Source organism: Achroia grisella, unplaced genomic scaffold (genome assembly GCF_030625045.1).
Source record: "Achroia grisella isolate CSIRO2021 unplaced genomic scaffold, CSIRO_AGI_Agris_v1 utg483, whole genome shotgun sequence".
Classification (NCBI taxonomy): domain Eukaryota; kingdom Metazoa; phylum Arthropoda; class Insecta; order Lepidoptera; family Pyralidae; genus Achroia; species Achroia grisella.
This window is the reverse complement of record NW_026712886.1, coordinates 418,989-439,601: the sequence shown is the minus strand read 5'-3', so window position 1 is coordinate 439,601 and position 20,613 is coordinate 418,989. Positions and strand designations below refer to the sequence as shown.

The 20,613-nt window shown below is 32.8% G+C and overlaps 1 protein-coding gene across 1 annotated transcript in view; it reads right to left on the bottom strand.

Annotated features, from left to right (window-relative positions):
* Positions 1 to 2,654, bottom strand: part of LOC131845766 (titin-like) — a 146,601-nt gene extending 143,947 nt beyond the window's left edge. The window contains exon 1 of the mRNA XM_059194857.1: positions 2,485 to 2,654. The gene's annotated coding sequence lies outside the window, so the exon portion shown is untranslated. The remainder of the gene's footprint in view (positions 1 to 2,484) is intronic.
* Positions 2,655 to 20,613: the final 17,959 nt, after the last annotated feature.

Genomic DNA, 20,613 nt, shown 5'->3' with positions numbered 1-20,613 from the left:
TTAGAATAGTCCGAAAAAAAGGTCAGTCGGTTTCTTAAGGATCGGCAACGTGCACGTGACACATCAGGTGTTAGGCATGGTCTACGGTAATGTTTGCCATCAGACTAGCCGTATACTTGATTGCTATAATAGTTGTTATTATTTACCCTCGAGGACATAGCTGAAAATCAGTGTTCTGCTCCTTGAGTGATTCTCCACACTGAGCTATGTACCAGTTTTGTATCTCTGTAGCACATACATGCAGGTTTACTCTTTTTGAATTGTTATATTATAGGTACTCGTCATGTGATGTTATAATTAAGCCTATATGTGTGTACTTAGATACAAATAAAAACTATTATCTGTCTATAAAAAAAAGTAGCTTGTTTTTACATGTGACAGAAATGGTATTGACGATAAACTAACGGTTAGACCCGGTATCATTCATTTTTTTTGACAGCATCAGCTCCACTGACATATTTGCTTCATTTTTACACTGATTCCTGTTTTATTTTCTGTTGATGTTTTATGTTTGTCTCTAAATCTTAAATATATATAACTCAAAGGTGACTGACGTAGTGATCCATCAACGCACAGCCCAAACCACTGGACGGATCGGACTGAAATTTTGCATGCAGGTAGATGTTATGATGTAGGCAATCACTAAGAAAGAATTTTGATTAATTCTACCCCCAAAGGAATAAAATAGGGGATGAAAGTTTGTATGAAACTTTGTCAATTTTAAACCGATCGGGCTGAGACTTTGCATGCATAAAGCTACTATGACGTAGGCATCCCCTAAGAAAGGATTTTGATAAATTCCATCCCTAAGCGGATAAATTAAAGCGAGCGAAGCCGCGGGCAAAAGCTAGTGAGCCTATAAAGGCTGAAGATTTACATTGAACTTGTGTGCATATATAATTTATTACTTAGAAATCATATCTATTTGAAGATTTCTATTATTATTCCTATTCCTATAGGATTTATTTCTAGTGGAATTATAGAATAAAACTAAGTACACAAAATGTCTACTCAAAATCTGACGTAGAATAATATTCTAAGATAAAAAGAATACCTTTTTATTTTAGAATAATATTCTACGTCAGATTTTAAGTAAATGTTTTCATTTCAATAGATGACATTCGCATAACGATCGCTCGTTCAAAGTCACGTATAAACACTAGTGTTTTCATAATATAAAGAGACACCAATTAAAAGTATCCGGACAAAATTTAATTAACGTCAGCTTCCGTCCACTAAAAGCCCATCACGTTGTAGTGTTTTACGCAACCTGTACCGTAGATATAAATACCAAGTATATGAGTAGAGTCAGAAGGACCTATTAAAATATACCCATGACCCGCAAACTTATATGTATAGATTATTAAATTTAAATAAATAAAATCGTAGTGTTTGTTTGTAATATTGAAATAACTGTTTTTTACTACATGCATATGAATATAAATACGGTGCATACACCAAAATAACATTTTTTACAATTTTTGTCTGTATGACTGTCGGTCTGTTTGTTCCGGCTCATCTCTAAAATGGCTGTACCAATTTTGACGGGACTTTTATTGGCAGATAGCTAATGTAATAATGAGTAACTAAGGCTACTTTTATTTTATAAAACTAAAGTTAAATTCTACGCGGACGATGTCGCGGGAACAGCTAGTATTAGTAATAATTTTGGATAATATACACAGTGCCATCTAGACACAAGCTAATCAGAGCTTGCGATGTAATGAAATACTCCAATGTAGTATGTAGTAGAGTATGAGGTCAGGTAGGTTAGCCCATAGCGAGTGCAGCTTGTAGGGACTGGTCTGCTCTAATCACTACGACTGATTTACTCTTATTTAGTTACTCAACCAGTTGGTTGTGTATTTAGTATTTTCTCTATTTGAGTATTTAATTTAATTAGTGCTAGTTGGTAGTTTGTATTCACACATTTCAGCCTAATGTAAAGTAACAACTACATTATTTAAAAGAGCAACACGCAGATTGCCTTGCACGTTCTTCTTGAGTTGCGACAGATTTCCGAATGTGCGGTAGATTAAAAAAAAATGATAACTATTCAAAAGTGCTTCAATGTAAGTTTATTTGAATAAATGACTTTCTATTCTATTCATATTAGCATATTTTTACAGGAATTTAACATGATGGTTACCAGAGGGAACCGCGTGGAGGTTAACCTGACATGGTACATTGCTAGCAATGTCCTTATTAATCAATATTACTGACTACGTCCTTCTCCCCAATTTCAACAATATTAGCTGTGCTTAGTTTGGGACTAGAGCGCTTTATTGATCATCTTGGTTAAAAAAATATTTCTTAAAATGCAATAATGAAATGTTTATTAATTAATTCGCACTGAAACGATTTTAATGGAACTTGGTACATAGATAGACCCTTTATATTAAATAATACACAACAATATATCTTCTCTTAATTCACAATAATATCAAATAGTATCCAATAAATATAACGATACAAATTCCTCACCTTTAAAACAAAACACAATACGTAACAACAAATCACACAAATCACAATACCATTCCGAATAATCGATCTATACCGATTTATCGATTATAATCGAAACGAAAATCGAATAAAACAAACACGATCCCGAATTGTGTAGGTTCCGAGTCTACTGTTTACGGTCACAGACGGGCGCGCGCGCCGCAGCGCACATTTCAACTACAGATTCTTCTAATTTACGATTTTACGCGCCTGCGACACGCGTTTACTATAAATAAATTGCATAGCCGTGTAAAGTGATGCCATGTTAGGGGTTTTACCACCGAATTAGGAGGGATTTTTGGCTATGGAAGAAATTTGGAGGGAACAAATGGGTGGTGGGATTTGCGGGGGAACAAATTGAAGTTGGGGCATTCGCCACAAATTTTTTACATTTTTGATAATGGACCTACAACCTCTCGGTTATGGCGACCAGTTGGAGGATGATAAGATGAAATCAGCGTGTATCATAAGCCGTTTAAAAATATAAACAATCTAAAAATAAAATGTTGTTCTCTTTTTAGAACAACAAGTTTTTTTTTATACTACTATGGTGGCAATCAAGCATACGGCCCATCTGATGGTAAATAGTTACCGTAGCCTATGAATCATCAGGGGTATCAACAATGCGCGTTGCCGACTCTAAGAATTGATGTTGGGGAAATCCAATTTGTAGTCTCGTGGGAAAACCTCAGCACGAAGTTCATTTTTTAATCTAAGTGTTATGGGGGTTGTAAAAACAAACCGCATGTTCGGGACCACTTAGGTTCCAAAAAAGGTGTTCTCTTTTTGTCGATGGCTAGTCTGGTAAAAGTATCAAAATTAGTAAAAAAAAACAAAGTATTTAATTTATGAAAAAAATGTCAAAAAAGAATAAAAAAAAACTACAAAATGTTGTCATTACTGACTTCTTTGTTGGAAGGTCGTTATTATCTACATTTTGGGCAAAATATCAAGTAGTCATCTGGCAACACTGACCATGTATTTTCAGTCGCAATGTCATAGTAGCCCCAACCCGAGTCGTGTCTTTGTATGTTTATTCATCCAAAACATTAAATAAATATACTCAAATCCCAGATGCACTAGTTAGAGGTATAGTTAACTGTCGACATCGTGGATTAAGGTTTGACATACCCATATTATCTTTCTTGAGATAATATGGGTATGTACGAGGTAATATGGGTATGTATGAGAATGGTTATTTGTTTTTTATGTAATTGGAATGGTAATCAATAATTTTTTAGTCATTTTAATAAGTTACACAATGGCGGACTTGTCCCCAATGAGGAATTTCTTACAGTCAACCTTTGATTGACTGAAAGGAATTGTGGAATAGTGGAAAATATACATACATAATAGTACCAACACAGATGGACAGGACAGATGGCCGTTGGGGCAGGAAAGTCCTCGAATGGCGATCACGGACCGGAAGACGCAGCGTGGGAAGGCCTCCAGCAAGGTGGACCTACGATCTGGTCAAGATCACTGGAAGGCATTGGATGCGAGCAGCGCAGGACCGATCGTCGTGGAGATCTTTGGGGGAGGCCTATGTCCAGCAGTGGACGTCTTCCGGGCAGAGATGATAATGATGATAGTACCAACAATAAAAAGCAAACGCGTATATATAACTATTATATATAATAACTAGAATATTAAAGAAATACTTAAGTATAATATATAAATACTAGCTACTCGCCCCGGCTTCGCACAGGTGTACATGTATTATATATATAAACCTTCCTCTTGAACCACTCTATCTATTAAAAAATACGGCTTCAAAATCCGTTTTGTTGTTTTAAAGATTTAAGCATAGGGACGGACAGACACCGACAGCGACTTTGTTTTATACTATGTAATGATATCTACATATATATAAAATAATCATAATGACCTCTGAGTTTGTTGAGGCGTGCATTAAAGGATCTGATATAAAAGGGTAAGCATATGGATGTTACGACCGTCAGGAATAGAAGTCATTTTCTTTCTTTTCTTTCAATCAAATGTGTTCCAGGGCTTCTAGAGACATAATATTAAAAAATACACTATTAAGAAATACTCAAGTATATAAATACTAGCTACTCGCCTCGGCTTCGCCGGGATGTACAAGTATTATATATATAAACCTTCCTCTTGAATCACTCTATCTATTAAAAAAAACAGCATCAAAATCTGTTGCGAAGTTTTATAGATTTAAACATAAATACTATGTAATGAAAAGGCAAAGAAATTCGCAGGTAACGTAATGTGCAAGTTTTTTTATAGCTGCGGCGGCATAATTACATGTAGGTAACTACAGATTATAAATTTACTCTTAGACCTTCCAGACTTCAATTAGTGCTAATAATATGATAATTTTACTTCGCTACTAGCTAGTTTCCGTTAGTTAATAACTTAAGTGAATTGGAATATCTTATCTATTTTATATTGGAGATATAAAGGTATATTTATATCAAATATATATATAAATATATACAGTGGCGAGAGTAAACATATACAGTGGGGTAGAACTTGTATACTAACTGTTCACATCTACATCTTGATTTACTCTAGCTTAGACTAATTACTAAGATTATATATATATATATATATATATATATATATATATATCAACAACTGCGTGACCTACGTGTCGTTAGATATAACGTAATCTGGCACAATCTACTATTGAACGTGCTGATTGGTATCACTATATCACAACTATGCACAATATTTTGTACTTAGATATAGTTGTTAGGAAAAATGTGTATGATATTATACGTTGTACCGGAACCGAACCAAGACGCAGCGTGGGAAGACCTCCAGCAAAGCAGACCGACGATCTGGTCAAGATCGCTGGAAGGCGATGGATGCGAGAAGCACAGGACTGATCGTCGTGGAGATCTTTGGGGGAGGCCTTTGTCCAGCAGTATACGTCTTCCAGCCTGAGATGATGATGAGGAATCGAACCTACTTCCATTCTAACCGAGGCTGTAGCTAATCTCTTTTATGATCATATCTAAAATTACAAATTGCGAGTACATTTATAAAAGTACATTCCGAATTAACAGTAAATTTGACTTATTGTGAGCGGTATCAATACGTACATGAATAAAGCTATTTTGTGTTTCGGTGTAATAAATAATCATCAAAGTTGATCTGTACAAAAAAACTCCAACCCGAAATAGCATCAAGATAAACATACATTATCGTCTAATACGTAGTTTGCTGAAATCACAAACGAAAATACAATTTCAAGATCTATTTACTGCGTCGTAAATCCTAATTTGTCCATTATCTTAAAAGAAACAAATTAACAACACAATATTAGCACGATAAACAGCAACCCATTGTGGATTCTATTACGAATGCGGTAAGGTAAAAAATTCTACTAGCATTTATTTCAAGAATCGATTTGCTTGCACGTTCGTCACCATACACCAAAAAGCATTCAAATGCAAATTGTATTTAAAAAAAATAACTGTTTATGGTTTAGTCAAGCTAAACTAATTGTTAACACTTGTACTGGAAAGATGATTACTGTGTTACACATTCACATGTGAAAAATAGGCTCAAGTCTTTTTAAAATTTATATATTTTATAAAATAATAATAATAACCCTGAACAATTAACATAGCGCCATCTAATCTCGAGCTAAGCAGAGCTTTACTACACCACTGACATAATTACTTTTTTTTTTAAATACATACATAATATGTTTAGTAAACACCCAGACTGACACAAACATCATCATACTCATGAATATAATTAAAAAAAACGAATTCAATATTTGTAAAGTTTACTTAATAAAATGAATTTCATTTCTTTCGATTGTTACGAAAAAAAATTGATCTAACCGAAATACTTAATACATTTCTAAACGTGACATGTCTAGCTGTTACCCGCAACTTCTCTTTACATTTTTGCGTGTGAATGGTCAATTAAAATAGGTCCAATTGTTTCAGAGATTAGCAAGAACAACAAAACAGACAGACAGAAATGTTTTTTATAATACCGTATACATATATTTCATATACATTTAGTAAAAAGCTTTTAATTTGAAATTGGAAACAGCCATTTTAATTTTATTTATATGTATTAGTAAAATTTAAAGACTTGGCTCATGCACTTCACGGTTACTTCAAGATAGAGAACAGTAGCGTTCATGTGGTCCATATTAGTATTAGTAGGTTAAATTTTAACCTCTCAAAAATATAAGTGTAACAAAAAGATTACAATTCTAACGGCACACCTTTGTTATGCTAAGATAAAAATCTCGAGTTGTGGGACAAATATTCAAAATCCATACCTAATACTATGAATACGAAAGAGTCTATGACATTTGTTTGTTTGTTTATTGACTTTTCACTACTAAACGGTTTAACTAATTTTAATGTTTCTAATATTACAAAAATTCTTTAAAAAATTATTATATTTAGTTTATCGATAATAATATATGGTTTCAATTTCATGACGATATCTTGATTAGATACTGACAAAAAAAATTTTTTACTCAAGGGTTGTCACCCCAATTATTCACTTACTATAGGGGTTTGGAGTATGAGATTGAGTGTATGGCAAAAATATTGAAAACTTAAAAGCTAATATCGCGCTATGAGCTGAAAGAGCCTCCACTCAGCTGGTACCGCAGAGTGTCACTACCACGCTGTGTGAAATTTTCAGTGAAACAGCCAGGAAAGTGATGATCATAAGTCGTATTGTTGTCACTTTTCATTAGTTGAATCATAAACACGTCAACAAGTATTACCATTCCAATTTCATGAACAAAATCATCATCAGTATAAAAAGTGATTTCTAACTCCCTCGATCTTCCATTTCATGGGGTTTTATTGTGTTGTAACCTATCTATGGGTAACAATAAAATAATTCCTTAACAGCATTCACAACATTGTAAGCGTGTATATACATGGAGTGTAAAATAGAATAGAATAGAAAATTATTTTCAAAATATTTTCACATTATATTTATATATAAACTTAACCACTTTTCATACTTTTTTTCTAAATATACAACTAAGTGCTTATATAAGTTGTCTAGTACCCAATAAACGAGCTTTACTTACCGGGACTAGATGGCGCTGTGTTAATTGTCTAGGGTTACTTATTTATATTCTATATTCCATGTGATGTAACGAAAATCATTGTGTCATATGTAGAAGTACACTATATGAAAAAAATTGTTACGTAATGATGACAAAAATATACAATAATATACCAAAAGTTAAAGAACTGCCTATGAAGCCCTTTAAGTTAGCATTTAAGAAATGGTTAATAGATAAATGCTTTTACAATACGCAGGTAGGTGTATTTTCAACGATGATCGACTACTACAACATATCCTCAGCGCTAAATACAAGAAGCTCAACTTCAAACACGGATTATTTCCTATAAATGATATAAATTGTTATTATTACATTTAATTTTAATTTTGGACATAGTTATTATTACTTAATTTTGGACATTTAACAATATAAATAATTATGACATTCGTTGTTAACATTTAACAAGTTATATTAACATGAATTTAAATTTAAATGCTCAAAATGCAGCTGAATATATATATATAACCTATTCAAAGCAAATAAATAAAAATTAAGATAGCTAAGAATAATATATATATCACACTTTCTCCTTTGTTGTTAGAGAGCATCGTGGCAGTGTATTATCAAAAGATCCTGAATTGAAACATAGCCGAAATCTAAAAATGTTATATAATCGAAATAAAGACCGAAACAAACCAAGTAAATCACAGAGAGAGCGGTAGAGTCGCCCTACATTAAATGTAGATTAAAAGATTACGTTCACCACAATGTTGACTATTGGCAATGTTTCCGACATCTATGATAAGAGTCGTAACGTATTTTACATATAAATACATGACTGCAAATGTCTACTGTGTATACACGTCTTATGGTCCTTCGAGCCGGATCGGGTAGTCATCAAAAAATACAATTTGTCATTTTATTCGTAGCTCAAGTGGCGTCACTGTGAAATCCCATAAGGCAAGACAACATTAAACCGACATAAGGGCGGCATTCATCCACTCACAGTTTATTAGGGTGGCCGTAAACCGAGTCGCAGCCACGTTTGCAAATCTTCGCAATTTTGCTAATGGAGTACGATTTGTAATAAAACAATACCGCATTTATTGCACTGATAATATGGTTCAAATTTTCAGTGTCGTTAGATACGAAAGGGAAATCTCATAGGTCAGTTACACACAGCCTATATCGATACATCATCGCTCTAAGAAAAACAAAAAGTAAGGTATTTCCGGTATATATTTTAATTGTATGTGTGTGAAATTACGGGGTACGGAGGTATGATATCTTAGTCTTTTTTATACAACTGAAATAGAAAAGAAACTGACTGACCACCTGATGGTAAGTAATAACGGTAACACGGCTATGACGTCATTACAGGACATGTTTTTAAGGATTAGCCGCAGCTAGTTCTGAAAAACTTTTATTCATTTTATCTAATTCTGTGGCAAAGTAATATAGTAATCTCACGACAATTCACACAGCGCCATTTAGACCCAAGTTAAGCTAGTTAAAGCTTATGTTATGCGTACTAGATAACTGATACATATACATAGATTGTTTTTTTTGTAAATACATACATGTTATACGTCGAAAACACCCAGACCGATACAAACAATCATACTCATGAATACAAATCTTTGTGCCGTGGGAGGAATCGAACCAGCGAGAGTGTGCTAGACCGCTAGACCACCGAGGTCGTCTATATAATCTATATATACGAAGTGAATAATTGTCTAACATCACAAAAAGGAAGCATTTTTGATTGAAACAAGAAAACTCTAAAAATACTACTCAATTAAAAATCCTACGTTTAGGTATTAGTAGCTAAACTGAGTTTAACGTTTTAAAAATTTAGATCCCTACATAATACCAACAGGGCAAAACCGAGATGTGTCGCCAAATGACAGTATTAATAGAAAACGTAACGAAATATATTTATAATCGCGTATACGAGTATATCTTCAAACGAAACGAAGCCGTACGCTTCCCTTAAGATAATGAGTAAACATTAGCGAAATCATTGGGGCGGCGTGATTCAAGCAAGCCGAGTAATTATCATACATACACATTACATTTACACATGTAATTAATTCAAAGAAAACGAGCAGATATGTATGTTGCAGGTGAAATATGAAAACTGACATACTACAAAATTACTAGATTTATTGTTATACAAGTTTTTTTCTTGAAAAATTTAAGGAAATTATAAGGGAGGTAAACTTAAATTATATTTATCTTGTAATTATAATTTGAATTTGTATATGTTAATATTGTTTTCCGAATTCTAGACATATACGTAGTATAAGCAGTATATCTCAATGTGTGCAATAATACTGGTGACTAATAAAAACGCATTACCACATAAGTATATAAGAAAAAAATTGGAAAAAATTACGTAAGAAGGATGCTCAGAATTTGAATAATAAAAAAATATAATTGTTACAAGACACTTACATTCTAGAGTGCGTGACCGTTAAACTTTATATCGGGACCTTTCTGAACAAAGGTAACACCGGGCCTATTCCGGCTTGGTGTTGCTTTGCTGTAATTTGGTTACTGTGAGGAAGAAGTTCTTCCTCGGAAAAATTGTATATTACCTACTCTCAAATAAACTTTTCTTTCAAAATACAGTCCATTTTCTTTTATTTTATGCTTAAATACGTTCCGTAATCTGAAACTTGTAAAAAAACTGCCTATCTCTTTTAATACGACTGACTAATTAACTAAACAACGATTTTTGTCCCTTGATTGACTGACATGGCATGGCACCAGATCATAATGATGTTAATCCTTGAGGGACTTTTTTTATTATAATTAATCAGAAACAAACTGACGGACCATCTGATGGTTAACTAATCGTAATCATTATTATGTTTGACATTTATGAACGTTTTACGAATTTTGGCCAATTCGAGAAAATACTAATTTCATTACTGTTCTACAACATCCACAAAATGCTAGAAAAGCTATTACGTTAGATAGCACACTACGTGCAAACATTACCATATATTCACACAAAGAAACGCGATAATTTTGTGTATATTTGTATACACTAGTATACTATACAAATTTAGGGCGGCTTGATAGGGCGGGTCGTTTTATTTCTTCTAATGTTTAGGATTAGAGCAATGATGACTGCCTCAACCGTTATAGAAATGAACGGAAGCTACCTATGAAGACGGGTTGAGGTTGATTATGTTTTTTTAATGATACAAATAAAAAAATATATAGTCACTGTACTTACACAAAATTTTATTTTTAAACTATTGTTCTTGTCAGTTCTTCCCATCTCGAAGGCAGTACGAACTGACGGTAGATTTGACATATCATAAAAGTCAGTAATAGAATAGAAAATCATTTATTCAAATAAATGTACATTGAAGCACTTTTGAATAGTCATCAATTTTTGTTTTAATCTACCGCTCATTCGGAAAGCTGTGTCCTCACAAGAAGAACGACAAGAAACTTGCGTGTTGCTGTTTTAAATAATTTTATTGTTACTTTACATTTTAATTTGAAGTGTGTGAATACAAACTACCAATTAGCACTAATTTAATTAATTATTCAGATAGAAAAAATATTAAATATACTATAACTAACTGGTTAAACAAGTAAATAAGAGGAAATCAGTCGTAGTGATTGGAGCAGACCAGTTTACGAGTATGACGGATGAGCCAGCCATCACTGCGCTCGACCATATTTTATATAAATACATGAGTGAAGATGTTTTCATTTGATTTTGATTTGATTTGATCAATTTGTAGTAGTTCTACTCATCATCATCATCATCGCAGCCCGGAAGACGTCCACTGCTGGACATTGGCCTCCCCCAAAGATCTCGACGATCGGTCCTGCGCTGCTCGCATCCAATGCCTTCCAGCGATCTTGACCAGATCGTCGGTCCACCTTGCTGGAGGCCTTCCCACGCTGCGTCTTCCGGTCCGTGGACGCGACTCGAGGACTTTACTGCCCCAACGGCCATCTGTCCTATGAGCTATGTGCCCTGCCCATTGCCACTTCAGAGTCGCAATTCTTCGGGCTAGATCAGTCACTCTGGTTTTTCTGTGGATCTTCTCATTTCTGGTTCGATCACGCAAAGTAACTCCGAGCATAGCCCTCTCCATTGCCCTCTGAGTGACTCTGAGCTTGTTCATGAGACCTATAGTTAGTGACCACGTCTCTGTGCTATAAGTCATCACTGGCAACACATATTGGTCGTAAACCTTCTTCTTGAGACACTGCGGAAATTTGGACGAAAAGATATATCGGAGCTTCCCGAACGCTGCCCATCCGAATTCGATGCGATCTACCTAGCTGGATAGTTTGCCCTAAGTATACGTAGTGATCCACTATTTCGAGTGTAGAATCTCGTATAGTTCGAACTATAATCTCATTAAAAAAAGTGATATTCTTGTCAGTACTCCTCGCCTCAACAATTCAAACTATCGGTAGATTTGACTATATATATGTATTTTAAAGACTATATACTTCTAAGCGTCAAATTCATTTTGTTAGAAGTTTAGTTAGTTTGTTTTTTTCTCATACGTATAATTAGTAAAAATCACGGGATCTTACCACGTTTTATTTTTATTGAGTTCTCGATATTTAAAACGTAATATGTTTGTACATAACGCACCTTTTTATATGATAATTATATTTTTTTATAAATATGTACATTTTAAATATTTGATACTTTGTTCCTTTTTTATTGTCAATAAACAAATATATGTCTTTTACCATCAGCGCCCGCAGTTTCTCTTGTAACTAAAATTAAGATATATTAAAAATACAGTCCTTAGAAACCTCAGTAATTAAAAATATTTTTATTTATTTATTTATTTATTCTTTTGCACACAAAATTGTATACATGGCGGACTTAATGCCTGATGGCATTCTCTACCAGTCAACCGACGCATTGATCAGAGATAGTATGGCGGTGCAATTTTACAAGTATTAAATAGATTAATACAGAAAAAAAAAAAAGTTTTTCTCTTCCATTCATCCCAGTCATTTCGTTATTTACTCCCTTTCTTTCACACAGTCCATCCATCTCATTTTCGGCCCTCCTCTACCCCTATAACCATCCACAATATATATATAACACTTTCCTTATATATATATAGCCACGTACGTAATTATCCATAAAAATACGCAAGTTAGAAAAAAACCACGCAAAATACCCCACATGCCAACTTCAATATATCCTTTGACATTACCTACCCGCCCACTGAAAAGACCGTGAAGATAAATTATATTTCAGCGAACACACTAATATAAGGCGCTCCACAATTCGTCACGGCCTTTGTTCCGTCCCTTTTGTTTCGATTTTTGCGGTTTTCTTTTGTAACTCGAATGAAATCTCTTTATTCTCTGTCGGTGAAGCTCCTGACAAAGTTATAAAGAATGTCCGCCAAATGTTTACTATATTACAATACAGCAATTACCCGCGGATTTGTCTGTTTTTTTAGATAAAGTATATTCTCGTGATACAAGTTATCTTCAGATACATTCTGACATTTGTATTTAAACAGACAGACATAAATTTTCACATTAATAATATGTATATGTATGGACTGTGGATGATTGAGAAATGTTTTCTACATTTTTGCGCTTGCAACACACAAGCTTCTTGCTCATTCTTCTTGTGATGAGACAGCTTTCCGAACGAGTGGTAGATAAAAAAACAAATTGTTATGACTATTCAAAAGTGCTTAAATTAAGTTTATTTGAATAAATGATTTTCTATTCTATTCTATTCTTGCCTTCTTATACTTTTTGTGACGTCATTTGCTTTTTTTGACATAAAAGGTACTCTGACACTGCATCTACTTGCCGCAGTTGATTAAATCTCGGTGGTCTAGCGATTAAGCATAGTGCTTTGCCGGTTGTCGTGGGTTCGATTCTCTCGTACTCTACGAACATTTATAATCATTATTATGATTATCTCTATTGGCCTGGATATTTTCTATATATGTTAGGTATGTATTTACAAAATGTATCAATGTATTTGTATCTGTTGTCTAGTACCCATAACACCAGCACTGATTAATTTGAAACCAAATGGTACTCACACACGGTCTGTTCTGACATATTATTATTATTAATACATTAGAAGTTACCCGTGACTTCACTTACTCTCTCTGCATACTACAGTTGTTTGGTCCTGAAAGGACACACAAACAGACTTTTTCATTTATAATACATATTAGTATGTATGTATTTGAAAGCAAGTTAATTATACGATTCTCATATTCTATACATTTATTTACTGTAGTTATGAATATTGATGTTTATTTTGATATAATTAAGGTGTATTTTCGTGTGACTGATGTATTAACATCGATTTGTTGTAACAAACCATTGTTTTTACTCATTACTTGTTAAGTGTTTCTTTATTACTTACCATCGTTTTTGATCTATTGTTCTATTTTGTTTCTTTATTTATGTATTATAATTTCTTTTTAAATTTACCTTGTACTGCTCCATAGCTGGGATATTAAAAATAATATTGTTTTTGAAGGACTTTCTTTTATAGTAGCCGTTCCAGTTTCTTTCGGCTTATAATATTAATAATAGAATATTATTATTATTATTATGCTATTATTATTATTTCTATTTACTTTCTCTTCCTTTACAAATTTAAAAGAAGGTAATACTCACCTACACGGGCCTTAGCCAAGTATGGGAGAGGTTGTGCTGTGTGATGATGTTGTTGAGGAGGTCAAGAATTTTCGAGTTATTCAACAGGTATTATTATTTTTTAAACTTTACAAAAATTCTCATCTCCCGTCTTAAGGAGAGGAGATGGCAACTTACTCCCGGCAGAAGCACAGTCGTTCGGGGTTCTGGGCCCCAGGGAGAGAAACCGACGGACAATGCGGGGAGAATCTAAGAGTATAATAATCCATTATTATTGTTGTAACTGGTTAATAAAGAAATGTTTTATATTCTAAATTTGTAGTTGAATTTATAGTTCTTTTATATTACAATCTTGTTTTTGATACTTCCAATTCCTTCTGTCTATTCCTAATTGTCAGTAGTCTACATTAATATATTTTCTCCGTTTACCTAGTCTTTTTTCTTATTACTACAACAATTATTATTATTATGTTTTATTTTCACAGATTTTGCTGGGTTTTGACATTTTACGGCGTATACCACACTTACGGGCCAAAACCAAGTAATTGCAGTGTGTGGATGTTATTATTATTTATAATAAGTATAGCCAATCTGTGTTTATCGATACCTTTCATGCATAGTCTAACAGAGCTGCTACGAGAGAGCTGCTGTGGATGAACACTTATCTATTTCTGCTCGCCTGGTACTTATGTATGATTCCAACAAGACTGTTCTGTAACATATACTCCGATGTAAAGGAATATGGCATCCAAATGACTGATTTAAGAGACATATACCTTAGTTCTCAGGAATGGTAAGGACCACATTCGCCATGTAACAAAATATATCCTGTGGTAGTTATGTGTATGTATTATAGTTTTTTTATGGATTATAATGGAATGGTACACCCGCCTGCGCTAACCGCTAATTACGCTGACGAGGCACCATTGGAAGATTATAAGTTGAGCATAAGGTCAGGTCAGTTAGAATATTGTGACACATTCACCAAGAATTTGTCCAGGGGGTACCTCGTCTAGTCAACCTGACATGGTACATTGCTAGCAATAAGATCATCAGTCCACATTACTAATAATCCCCTTTCCCCCTTATATATTCTGGTTAAAGATTCCATCCACATGGTTCCATCATGTGGTCCATCAACTTCCAGAATTATTATTGCCTTGGCTTTATTCCATTATTTAGTGTCGGTATATCTACTTCCTCCGTCTCTATCAGCCGTCATATCTGAACTTACTTTCGGTTTATATATACATCATCTTTATCAGGATCCATCCATCTTTATTACAGTTGCCCTTTTCCTTGCCGTTACAAAACACGAATATAAAATATAATCGTTTCTCTTTCGCAATAAGTTAAAAACGATCTGCTTTCTTTCAATTAAATTACATAGAGCAACTGAGCGTAACCACAGAATAAAAACTTCACTATATAACGTAATAAATCAAATAGATTTAAATAGAACGGTTCGAAATGTAAATATTTCTTTCAGTGAATCAACACGGCTGCTGTACATCTAATGTTATTTCAGGCAATGTACAATTTTCTACGTAACGCATACAGAATTATCTACATTCCTTTTATTAACTCTTTCATTAGAATTAAGTAATCAAGTTATCAACATCATCGTTTCTTGAATAAATATATGAGAACTAGATTTTACCCGCGACTTCGCTCGCGTTAATTTATCCCCTTAGGGGTGGAATTTATCAAAATCCTTTCTTAGGGGATGCTTACGTCATAGTAGCTTCATGCATGCAAAGTCTCAGCCCGATCGGTTTTAAAATTGACCAACTTTCATACAAACTTTCATCCCCTATTTTATCGCCTTGCGGATAGAATTAAACAAAATCCTTTCCTAGCGGATGCCTACGTCATAACATCTACCTGAATGCCAAATTTTAGCCCGATCCGTCCAGTGGGCTGTGCGTTGATAGATCACTATGTCAGTCAGTCATCTTTGAGTTATATATATTTAGATAAATAAATTTATTTTAGAATTAATATTCTCGAATTTATAGTAATCCGTTTAAAGTATTTCTGGCAGCTATATTATATTTATAATATACTAACTATGCCCGCGATTTTATTCGCATGAAATTTATAGCCTAATAGGTATTATTCTCATGTATAAGCTATATTACTGTAACAAACATTCATCCATACTCACAAACTTTCGGGTTTATAATATTAACAAGATATTACACATATATCTTAATATCGTCATAGGTGCGTATGTTAAACTATATATGTATATTACAAATATCTAAGCATTAGTTCTAAGTGTTTGTTATTATTATTATGATTTTCAAAATTTTCTTCGGTATCTTATTATTTAGGTAATACTTATTCCCGTAAAGGACTTATTGTGTTTCTCTGAGCAATACTTTAAAACAGCAATATATATATATATAAGATTAGTTTTAAAATGAGTTTTTAAAAAAGTGAAGTTTAAATAGTTTCGTAGTTGTGTGATTTTATATAAAATTGAGATGTTTCGCTCAGTGCTATGGATAGAACCTGATAAATATTTGCATTTCATTTCATAAAGAACTAGTACTGTATGTCTACTTGTTGATGTTTAATATATCTATATGTACATATTGATGTTGTATTAAATATCAACGTGGTTTATAACAAGTAAATAAAATAAAATATTACAAATAGATGAATAAACATATTGTGTACCAAAAAAATGCGTTTAAGTATTGATATCTATTGTTTAACACTCATAACATAATCTCTACTCAGTTTGGACTAGATTGCGTTATATAAATTTTATTCTTATTTATAAAAGAATAATATATTGGCTTTCTTTTTGTCTAAATTTGTGATTGTTCGAATATTTTTTTATATAAATAATCTCTGCACAACCTGTGGTTGACTGGTAGAAAATGCCGTAAGGCGTTAAGTCCGCCATATGTACTTTTACCTTGATATTTTGTGCATTGAAGTTATATAAATAAATAAATCTTAAAATCGTAACTCAGATCATCCGGCCGCAAAGGTACCAAAAATCAGCATAAAGAATTAATATTCTCAAAAGCCCTTTGAAACTTTTGTCAAGTAACATTGCACTTTCAAGTGATTACGCTTTTTTATAGTAATGAAAATTCAATATCATAATACAATCTGGCACCATAAGGACAACTCAGCAAAAAGGAAGGAAATACCTAAAAAGCTCAACAAAATCTGTTTCGAGGCGCACGTCCGAAGCGTTTGACATCGTTACTGGTTATTTGAAGCAGCTACGGCACAACGACTTAAGTGACAATACACAAGATGGTCATTATATAAAAGACATATTGATGAAATAATAGATAGAACTATTACAAAGTACATTATATTCTCTCCCTAATTGCAATAGTGAGCCTGCTATTTCAGAGGATTTGTTACGTAAATATAATTCAACTGTCATGAAATGTTACAATAAAACTACGTATGGTTGGCTAACCTTTAAGTCAAACTGAGTATAAAAGTCCCAGTGTCACCTTATCTATAGGTACCGGTCAGTTACAGAGCGAGAATGACGTAGAGGAATATATACGGGTAGCACAGCCGATAGCAAACAAAGATGATAATAAAGTAATAGGTAAATGTTCTACTGATGCTTTTACTCACGATATGATCATACCACCGCTGGGCTGCTACTGAAAATCAGTGTTTTGCTCGTTGAGTAAATTTTTCACTGAGTAGCTCAACCCTTTCGTATCCCTGTGGCACCTAATATGCATTTAATTGTTTATTTTATGTGTAAGTTAAAGTGTTATGTATTTTTTTATTATTATTTATTATTATGTATATCTATCTTTAATCTGGATACGAATAAAGATTCTTATCTATCTATCTATATGACATAACGGTCAAGAAGAAAATGATGTTTATAGTGCTAAAATATTATTATTAAAATAAATAAAGAAAATCTATAATATATCCATGTACTAGCTACTCGCTCCGACCTTGTCTGGGTATACATGTATTATATATATAAACCTTCCTCTAAAATCACTCTATCTATTAAAAAAAACCGCTTCAAAATCCTTTGCATACTTTTAAAGTTTTAAGCATACATAGGAACGGGCAGACAACGACAGTGACTTTATTTTATACTATGTAATGATATGCATAAGGTACTACAAACATTAATATATGTAATATATAGGTTCGTAATAACGGAAGAGTATTCAAAATACATTTGTCGTAATTAGCATATTGATGTATCTGAAGATTATGATATATCTTAAGTTTATTACATGAATAAGTACGTAACTTAAAGCTTTAAGGTGACAAATATTCAGTGTTTGATGTCGGTATACATTTTTCTTATGTAAACAATCAGCGATGGACCGTCTTTGACTTTATACACTACACTAAGAATAGCATAAGCAAAAAGAGAGGAGAAATGACATGAGAAATCTCAGCAAAACATTACGCTATTTTTTAATAATGAGATTTGAATATTTTCATATAATCGACCCCACGAGTAGCAGAAGTCAGCAAAAAGAGCGGAAAGACTTGAAAAAACCCAGCAAAATCTGTTCCGGGGCACACGTCCGAAGCCTTTGACATCTAGTTACTGGTTATTTGAAGCAGCTACTGCGTTTTTCCTGTCGGATTCTATGAAAATTGCTCGAATTGAAGGTGTGAGACTGTAAAAATGATGCTGTAAATTTATAAGCATTCATATATCTGAGAATAATTGTTGTTATTTTTATGTAATTACGTGTTATTTTGACCAAATTAATTTCACTGCTTAATAGATTTATATTATTTTAAATTATTTATATGATTTATAAATTATAAATCCATTAAGTATTATTAATGTTTTTATCCAAACTAGTATTATATAAGTGTGTTTATATACCTGTTTGATCGTCCTCTTTTTATGACAAAACAGCTGAACGAATCTTAATTAAATTTAGACGTTGATAGTAAACATAGATTATAATACGGGGCTGGACATAGGGAAGGGGTGAAATAGGGTTGAAAGTTAAAAGGAAATAAATTTAAATTTTCATTCTACCTGTTTGATCGTCCCTTTTTTTATGACAAAACAGCTGAACGAATCTTAATTAAATTTAGACGTAGATAGTAAACAGATTATAATACGGAGCTGGACTTAAGTAAGGGATGAAATAGTGTTGAAAGTTAATAGAAAATAAATTTAAATTCTCATTCCTCAAGTAATGAAACTCGTTGTAAAAATAAAAATGGACTACTCTACGAACGAAGTCGCAAGTATTAGTTAGTAATCCATGTATTAAATTTTCCTTAAGTATGTATTATTTAGTTACTAAGGAAAGGGAGGTTTTTATCATACAGAGGGAGGGTAATGTCTCATTATTATCATAATAAAATTTCTAGGTACTTATATTTCCCATGAGTTTGGAGATAACGAGATATTATATCATTTCTGTTATAATTCTCTGTTTGGAATATATAAATAACATATAAAGTTCTCGGATAACAGTGTTCTGCTTGATGGTTTCTTATGAAATATTGTGTGAAGGTATATTGGTATAAGAATAGTAAACGAATTTTCATAACCCTAATTAATAAGGGCTGTCTATTCCACCCCAAAAATATATTATTTAATTTTAAACTTTCGTGTTTAATATACATTATTTAAATTATTAACCGGGTCTTAACACGAATAATTTTATGGCAAATAAAGATATTTACCTCTCTCGACGTTTCGACTAGGTTGCACTAGCCCTGGTCACGAGCTGACTGGAGTAACAGCGATGTCAATGTAGATAGGTGACAGCAGTTTTTTCTTCATCTACTGTCACTAGATTGTTTAACGAGAGAGGTAAATATATTTGCCATAAAATTATTCGTGTTAAGACCCGGTTAATAATATAAATAATGAATATATTATTTATTTTTCACATTTCTTTTTTATTTCATTCATTTTATTATTCAGCATTAAAAATAAATGTAACTCTAAATTATCTACCTTCGACCATCAATCTCTATTTTTTAATAGAGATATTAATTTTTATAGCAAAACGTGTGCTGGGTAGTAGTAGTATCTATGTATTCTTCTCTACTCTTCTTCTTCTTCTGTCTATATATATAAAACAAATTCGGGTTAGTTATATTATTTATTACTCAAGAATGCCTAGACCGATTTTAATGATTTCTAACTTGTTAGTTTTGTAATCGGGCTCGGTATGATTGTTTGTATCAGTCTGGGTGTCTTCTATGTATATTATGTATTCATTTATAAAAATAAAGTATCTATGTATTTGTATTAGTTGTCTAGGATCCACAACACAAGCTGAGCTTAGCTTGGGACTAGATTACGCTGTGTGAATTGTCCTGAAATATTTTTATATATTGTCTATTCTGTATGTTTTATTTATGGTGGGTATCAGTGAATTACATATTTATTTATTGACATAACATCACTTGAACCGACTCAGATGTGATCA